At 43.6% G+C, this 9,116-nt stretch overlaps 1 non-coding gene across 1 annotated transcript; it reads right to left on the reverse strand.

The window, feature by feature from the left end:
• Nucleotides 1-6,178: 6,178 nt before the first annotated feature.
• On the reverse strand, nucleotides 6,179-6,250 carry TRNAT-CGU (transfer RNA threonine (anticodon CGU)). The gene has a single exon. It is a non-coding gene; the product is annotated as a tRNA-Thr (tRNA).
• Nucleotides 6,251-9,116: the final 2,866 nt, after the last annotated feature.

The following is a 9,116-nucleotide window of genomic DNA, read 5'->3' on the forward strand; positions in this document are numbered from 1 at the left end:
ACACTGATGCTGTACCAAATGCCACACCTCTGCTGCACACTGATGCTGTACCAGGTTTATATGTTGCCAAATGTATGCCTATAGTCAAGAACACAAGTCGGCCTACTCTTGCACTTCACCTTCACACTTAGGGCATGTCCATCACTTTCTTTAGGACCATAAAATAAATATATAAAACAAAAGAAAGGATATTAATAAATAACCAATGGGTAGAGAATCAAAGTCTCGCGGCGTAGAAATATTTGTTACCAGAGGAAACTACGGACGAACAAAACACCTGAAACTGTTTCGATCTGCTATAAACCAAACTTGGTGGAAGGGGTGAGAATCAGCCAAGGAGATGAATTTTTTTTTTTTTTTTTTTTTTTTTAAGAAGAGGTTTAAGGTCAAGGTTACATAACAGTATCAACATAAAGGACTTTGATGTGACTTAGACAGTGTTTGTGGTAAGGGCTGGAGGTGATGCAAGAGTGAAGTAAGTAATTGGTAAGGGCTGGAGGTAATGCAAGAGTGAAGTAAGTAATTGGTAAGGGCTGGAGGTGATGCAAGAGTGAAGTAAGTAATTGGTAAGGGCTGGAGGTGATGCAAGAGTGAAGTAAGTAATTGGTAAGGGCTGGAGGTGATGCAAGAGTGAAGTAAGTAATTGGTAAGGGCTGGAGGTGATGCAAGAGTGAAGTAAGTAATTGGTAAGGGCTGGAGGTAATGCAAGAGTGAAGTAAGTAATTGGTAAGGGCTGGAGGTAATGCAAGAGTGAAGTAAGTAATTGGTAAGGGCTGGAGGTGATGCAAGAGTGAAGTAAGTAATTGGTAAGGGCTGGAGGTAATGCAAGAGTGAAGTAAGTAAATGGTAAGGGCTGGAGGTAATGCAAGAGTGAAGTAAGTAAATGGTAAGGGCTGGAGGTAATGCAAGAGTGAAGTAAGTAAATGGTAAGGGCTGGAGGTAATGCAAGAGTGAAGTAAGTAAATGGTAAGGGCTGGAGGTAATGCAAGAGTGAAGTAAGTAATTGGTAAGGGCTGGAGGTGATGCAAGAGTGAAGTAAGTAATTGGTAAGGGCTGGAGGTAATGCAAGAGTGAAGTAAGTAATTGGTAAGGGCTGGAGGTAATGCAAGAGTGAAGTAAGTAATTGGTAAGGGCTGGAGGTGATGCAAGAGTGAAGTAAGTAATTGGTAAGGGCTGGAGGTAATGCAAGAGTGAAGTAAGTAAATGGTAAGGGCTGGAGGTAATGCAAGAGTGAAGTAAGTAAATGGTAAGGGCTGGAGGTAATGCAAGAGTGAAGTAAGTAAATGGTAAGGGCTGGAGGTAATGCAAGAGTGAAGTAAGTAAATGGTAAGGGCTGGAGGTAATGCAAGAGTGAAGTAAGTAATTGGTAAGGGCTGGAGGTAATGCAAGAGTGAAGTAAGTAATTGGTAAGGGCTGGAGGTAATGCAAGAGTGAAGTAAGTAATTGGTAAGGGCTGGAGGTGATGCAAGAGTGAAGTAAGTAATTGGTAAGGGCTGGAGGTGATGCAAGAGTGAAGTAAGTAATTGGTAAGGGCTGGAGGTAATGCAAGAGTGAAGTAAGTAATTGGTAAGGGCTGGAGGTGATGCAAGAGTGAAGTAAGTAATTGGTAAGGGCTGGAGGTGATGCAAGAGTGAAGTAAGTAATTGGTAAGGGCTGGAGGTAATGCAAGAGTGAAGTAAGTAATTGGTAAGGGCTGGAGGTGATGCAAGAGTGAAGTAAGTAATTGGTAAGGGCTGGAGGTAATGCAAGAGTGAAGTAAGTAATTGGTAAGGGCTGGAGGTGATGCAAGAGTGAAGTAAGTAATTGGTAAGGGCTGGAGGTGATGCAAGAGTGAAGTAAGTAATTGGTAAGGGCTGGAGGTGATGCAAGAGTGAAGTAAGTAATTGGTAAGGGCTGGAGGTGATGCAAGAGTGAAGTAAGTAATTGGTAAGGGCTGGAGGTGATGCAAGAGTGAAGTAAGTAATTGGTAAGGGCTGGAGGTAATGCAAGAGTGAAGTAAGTAATTGGTAAGGGCTGGAGGTAATGCAAGAGTGAAGTAAGTAATTGGTAAGGGCTGGAGGTAATGCAAGAGTGAAGTAAGTAAATGGTAAGGGCTGGAGGTAATGCAAGAGTGAAGTAAGTAATTGGTAAGGGCTGGAGGTAATGCAAGAGTGAAGTAAGTAATTGGTAAGGGCTGGAGGTGATGCAAGAGTGAAGTAAGTAATTGGTAAGGGCTGGAGGTAATGCAAGAGTGAAGTAAGTAATTGGTAAGGGCTGGAGGTAATGCAAGAGTGAAGTAAGTAATTGGTAAGGGCTGGAGGTAATGCAAGAGTGAAGTAAGTAATTGGTAAGGGCTGGAGGTGATGCAAGAGTGAAGTAAGTAATTGGTAAGGGCTGGAGGTAATGCAAGAGTGAAGTAAGTAATTGGTAAGGGCTGGAGGTAATGCAAGAGTGAAGTAAGTAATTGGTAAGGGCTGGAGGTGATGCAAGAGTGAAGTAAGTAATTGGTAAGGGCTGGAGGTAATGCAAGAGTGAAGTAAGTAATTGGTAAGGGCTGGAGGTAATGCAAGAGTGAAGTAAGTAAATGGTAAGGGCTGGAGGTAATGCAAGAGTGAAGTAAGTAATTGGTAAGGGCTGGAGGTAATGCAAGAGTGAAGTAAGTAATTGGTAAGGGCTGGAGGTAATGCAAGAGTGAAGTAAGTAATTGGTAAGGGCTGGAGGTAATGCAAGAGTGAAGTAAGTAATTGGTAAGGGCTGGAGGTAATGCAAGAGTGAAGTAATTTGATAGTGAGAACAATTAGTCAAAATCAAGGTCACATGGCAAGGTCAGATGTTTAACTCCATAGCTCAGAGTTATTTTATAATCAGACCAAAAAGTAGTGGAAGGACTGAGGGTCAGCCAAGGATGACGAAACAGGATTCCGAAAACAATACAGTGGGACATAGACCAAGGGTACAGGCAAAGTGAACTCTAATATTCATTATCTGATTTGCAGCAACCCTCGTGGAACGGTTGAGGGTCAGGCAAGAATTAAGCAGTTCGATTTATATAACCATCTGTCAAGGGTCAAGATCACAGGGCATTATCAAAGGTTGGGTCCTCAGACCAACTGCTGGGCGCGGTGTTTTTTCCTTGTTTAATCTTGTTTTATTTTAAACTGGCGACGTGTGTGTGTGTGTGTGTGTGTGTGTGTGTGTGTGTGTGTGTGTGTGTGTGTGTCTTTTTTTTGTTCTCGCCTAGCCTAACAACTTATGGCAGATATTAAAGTGTGTTTTGGTGCGGGGTCGAAAGGTTGAAATTTTGCTTCGTTAGGGCGGCATAGTGGGCCGTAAAGCCATAAGGGCTGGGGTGAAAACTGGGAAGTGATGGCCGCCTGGTGAGAAGGGGGCGAGAGGGGAGTGGGGAAAGGGGGGGCTTAGGGGAGGGAGGGGTGAATGGAGGGAGTGGGCAGGGGGAGAGAGGGGAGAGAAAAGAAAAGAGGGGAATAGAAGTATGGGAAGAAGAGGATAGGGGGAGAGAGAATATGCAAGAGGTGAAGTAAAAGCAATGGCTAGGGGAAAGGTGGAGAGAGGAAGAGGAGGAAAAAAAAGGGAGTGGAAGAGAAGGGGGTGGGGAGTTGTAAGGAAGAGGAGGACGATAAAAAAGAAGGGGAGAGAGGAGGTACAGGAGAAAGCAGGAAAACAGAATGAAGGAAAATAGAAAGAGGGAAGGGGGGGGGGAGAGAGAGAGGAACAGTTGCACAGACTACACAGACCTTAGTGACCCAACGAGGTGGTGCGGCATTGGTCAGTAAGTAAAGGAGAAGGACAGACCCACAACAAGACTCATCCCAACAGTACAAGGAATGAACAGGCTGGGACTGGACTGAGAGAGAGGGGGAAGGAGGTAAGAAGAGGAGGAGGAAAGAGGAGGAGAAAGGAAGAAGAGGAAACTGGGGTGAGGGAAAAGTAGGAGGGATGAACGAAAGCAAAAGGGGGAAGAGGAACGAAGAAGGGGGCTTGTAACGATAAAATTAGCAAGAGGAGGACAAGGAGAGGGAGAGTGAGGAAGAAGGAGAGGAGGAGTGGATGGGGGTAAGGGTAGGAATAAAGGAAAAAAGAAAGTGAAACAGAAAGCGGGAGAGAAGGGGGGGGGGGGTTGGAAGGAATGGGTGGAAATCTGAGGAAGAGAAGGGAAGCAAGAAAAGAAAGTAGAAGAGACGAGGGAGAGAAGAGACGAAGAGGCGAGGGAGAAATTTGAGGTGGTGGTGAAAAAGGAAATAGGAGTATGGGGCTTGGGAGACTGTTTTAGCGTGGAAATAATCCACCCAAACCGTATTTAGTAACCAATGTAGTGAATGGCTGTGTAGATAACAGGTTTCCATTTAGTTTGTCCCTCAACGTACCCTCAATGGTAGGCAGCACTACATCAAGTGAGTGAATGGTGGATGCCTACACCTACTACCCAGCCCAGTAGAGCAGATTTATTACTACCTTAAATATGAGACAGAAATTACTGAAAACGCCTGCCATCCAAGTGCTTCTATGGCCGCGTCACTGCACTGTTACCAATATTTTATATCACAGGCGTCTTTCATACCCACAATTTTAACCCCTATTCTCGTAGGTTAAGGACGCTCCCTAACACCTCTTCTTTAGCGATTTATTTTTTCATACGTTTGGTTAATATCCTTTTGAGCGCTATTTTCGCAGAGTATGGCGATATTGGAAGGATTTACGAATTACAAAGGAGAGTAAGGTATAATGAAAAATGTAAATCGCTAAGGAAAAGGTCATAGGGAGCTTCCTCAACCGACGAGAATACGGGCCTTTGATGCAGTGTTGGATCTGGTGGCCAATGATGTATCTGAATTTAATGTTGATTATATTTAATTGTAGTTTATGATGTTTTCTGATAACATTTCCCACATATCACTCAACCATTTGGAGAGAGAGAGAGAGAGAGAGAGAGAGAGAGAGAGAGAGACCCTTTTACTGCAAGAAAATAAAGTATATAGATAAAAATGAAAACTTATAAATGGTAAGAGCGAAACAGGGAGTACATATGTCACGAGTGGAAGCTGGGGGTACATATGTCACGAGTGGAGGAAGCTGGGGGTACATATGTCACGAGTGGTGGAAGCTGGGGGTACATATGTCACGAGTGGAGGAAGCTGGGGGTACATATGTCACGAGTGAAGCTGGGGGTACATATGTCACGAGTGGAGGAAGCTGGGGGTACATATGTCACGAGTGGAAGCTGGGGGTACATATGTCACGAGTGGAGGAAGCTGGGGGTACATATGTCACGAGTGGAGGAAGCTGGGGGTACATATGTCACGAGTGGAGGAAGCTGGGGGTACATATGTCACGAGTGGAGGAAGCTGGGGGTACATATGTCACGAGTGGAGGAAGCTGGGGGTACATATGTCACGAGTGGAGGAAGCTGGGGGTACATATGTCACGAGTGGAGGAAGCTGGGGGTACATATGTCACGAGTGGAGGAAGCTGGGGTACATATGTCACGAGTGGAGGAAGCTGGGGGTACATATGTCACGAGTGGAGGAAGCTGGGGGTACATATGTCACGAGTGGAGGAAGCTGGGGGTACATATGTCACAAGAGAAGGCAGAGGTATATATATCACGGGGTAGAGCCAGGGGGTGCATTTTTCACGCTGGAAGTGAGAATATTGTATTTGTATGGGATGTATGACGACAGGAGTAATATTTATGAGAGAGAGAGAGAGAGAGAGAATGGCATATGCCAGGCAGCCAAGTGGACACACATACATGGGGGTATATTTGTCACGATATGTATTTTCAGGGGGTAGGGATATAACAGGCATTTTTGTAACAAGGGGATGGGGGTAGGGAAACGCTGGTCCATTAGATAGTAGCTGGTTTTGGATATGAAAAATATATTAATTAACCAGAGAGAGAGAGAGACAGTATACTGGTTCGGTATATATTTCCTAAGGATGGAAATATTATTATTATTATTATTATTATTATTATTTTACAGAATGCTGTGATGGAAGCAGGGATTATTTTTAGCGTTGGTTCATTAAGAATTAACTGATTTTGTTCAGAAAAATATTTTTAAATTTCGTCGGAGAGAGAGAGAGAAATGGGAGAAATGGAGTTCCCCCGAGTTAAGCCCTGTATTGGACTATATAGCCCCGCGAGGGTTACAGGAGCGAGCTACCACTCCCGGCACGGCAGCCCGGGCGAGGCTCGAACTCGCAATCCCCCGATTACGAGTCCGGCGCACTACCACTGTGCTACCGCGCCCCCCCGAGAGAGAGAGAGAGAGAGAGGCGAACTGGCCGGTGAGATGGCTAATTATTATTATTATTATTATTATTATTCTCTCTCTCTCTCTCTCTCTCTCTCTCTCCCCCGACGAAATTTGAAAATATTTTTAACAAAATTAGTTAAAACGTAATGAATCAACGCTGCCTCCATCTCCGCTTTTTGTAAAATAATAATACTGATATTAATATTAATAACAATACTACTACTACTACTACATCTACTATTATTAATAATAATAATAATAACAATAATAGTAATAATTTTTCCATCCATAAGATATATACCGAACCAATACACACTCTCTCTCTCTCTGCTTCAGCAGTAGCCTGGTAAAGACCAACGGCGTGTGTTGTGTTCAGCACGGTGCTGGCTGCGCTGTACCACATGGCCTGCAGGCTACCCATCCCCACCACTGTTCCAGCACTAACCATAAAATCTCTGGTGTCCACGCGCCACAGCCTCTATTTCAACTCTTCCATGGCATATATTTTTGGTGGTGCTCTTGGTCAGTTCTGGCGGTGGTATTTGTCTTTGGTGGGATTTTCGGTACTGGGGGAAGCATATACAGGTTTCCTTCACCCCTTCCCTGTTAATATAGACATCTTTCTGGAGTCCAATTGTCAGGCAGCAGCAACAGTGACAAGGAAAAGACGTCACCTGCTTCAATGTGCTACAATGATCTAAGTAATAAAACAACGAACCTTAAGATGGTGTATGCAAACCCCATCGCTAAGGAAAAGCTGTTACACAGCCTCCTAACTCCACCACAATAAGCCTCGCGACCATGAGCCAGTAGGTGAAGGACAGTACGCTGAATACCATCCCTCTTATATCCCATGTGAAGTGAAGTCGGGAGGTAAAAGGTTAATTTTACGCCGCGGTGGCTCAGTGGTCAGCAAAGCTGCCGGCTCCCTCCCGCCAGGGTGCGAATCCTGGTGCAGGCAGCTGGCATCACTCGACTCAGGAGTCCAGCCACCCGTTGTGGGTTGTCAGGTGAAAACAGTACCCAGGGTAATACCTTGGCTGGCATTTTATCACAGGAAAATGGGAGGATAATCCACGACCGGCTCAAAGGCCATTTTTTTTTTCTTTACAGATGAACAGAGGGTAGAAAAACAAATTAAATAAAAAATTAACCTAAACACTAGATTACAGGCGTCCTCCTTTTATAAAGAAAACCTGTAACAGTTACACTTGAACAGCTATAGGTTGAAGTATGGGGGGCGGGGGGAACTACCGGGGAAAAAGTTCCAAAAAGATGCATTTCGAGGAATAAAAGAATTCTGACATATAGAGTTTTTGCAATATGGCTGAGTGACATTCCAGTTATGAGCGCTACCAGATGCCCGTGTAGCACAGGGGAAGGTGTGGAAAGGTGGTACAATGGATGCAACTTCGTCTAAGCATTTGCCATAAAAGTATCTGTAAAATAATGCAAGGAAAGAAACGTTCCTTCTGACCTGTAGGAAGGCAGTTCATTTGTAATAATAGGGTTGTTAATACTTCTAACAACTTTGTTCTGAATTATGTCCAGCTGTTTTAGTGCCACCTGTCCACATCCACTCCACACGGGTGAGCAAACTTCCAGCTGAGAGCGCACAATACTCTTGTAAAATTACGGCGATGATCAGCGTGGCTAAGCAGCTCATGGCATCTGCTGCCACCTTACCTTTACCTTAATAAGCATACACCCTTGTTTCTTTACCCCATCATAATTATACCCCCTTAATGCAGACTCCCGTTACAAACATACCCTTTGTTACTCGCGTTACAAAAATACCCCTTGTTACTCCCGTTACAAAACTACCCCATTTATTTTTAACCCGTTAAAACAATACTCCCTTAATTCTTAAAATCGTTACAAACATACCCCTTGATACTCCCGTTACAAAAATACCCCTCTTTATTTTTAACCCGTTACAACAATACTCCCTTAATTCTTAAACCCATTACAAACATACCCCCAAATTATTACTACTATTAAAATTCCAAATATTAGACTCGTTACATATATACCCTTTTAATATTAATCTGGATAATTTAACCCCCATAAAGTTACTCCCGTTACAATTACACCCCCTTAATTCTTAGTCCCGTTACAAACATCCCCCCCCCCTCCCAGGCCCCCGTGGCACTTTGACTCCCCGCCTATAAAAGCACGGGCCCGCAGCCGGTGGTCATTATCACAGTCCATTAAGCAGGGAAAAGCCATGTGCACTAGCAGGAGAGAGAGAGAGAGAAGGGGGAGAATATGGCATGAAAGGACAAAAAGAAAGAAAAAAAATAGGGGGCTTTACGAAGGCAACGCGGTAATGATTCAAAAAATGAAATTAGAGAAAAAAGAATGAAAAAAAAAAGTAAAAACTACACTTTTTCATGATCTGTAGGACGAAAATATATATATATATATATATATATATATATATATATATATAACAAGAACGACCAATTTACCGAAAGATAGTGAGATACAGGAAGGATATTGGTTCGTGTTACTGAGAGAGAGAGAGAGAGAGAGAGAGAGACGAGGAGAGTAAAAGAGACTGAATGGTATAGAGAAACGAAAGATGAGCAATACTTTATGCAAGAAGAGAAATTAAAGAAAAAAAAAAGATAATTATTGAGAGCAAGTTCGCATCAAAGTTCCCATCTCATTACATCTGAGCATTTTTTTTTTTTTCATCAGTAATAAGAGTGTCGTTGACTTACTGGAAGATGATTGGTTTACTGAGAAGTGGGAGAGGGGATGAAGGGTAGACCTGGATGAGAGAGAGAGAGAGAGAGAGAGAGAGGAAGGTTAGTGTGGGGAAGAGAGAAGTGAGGAGAGTGGGGGTGGGGAGAG

Source organism: Coenobita brevimanus, chromosome 68 (assembly GCF_032717465.1).
Source record: "Coenobita brevimanus isolate Jiangsu-jjx chromosome 68, ASM3271746v2, whole genome shotgun sequence".
NCBI classification, from domain to species: domain Eukaryota; kingdom Metazoa; phylum Arthropoda; class Malacostraca; order Decapoda; family Coenobitidae; genus Coenobita; species Coenobita brevimanus.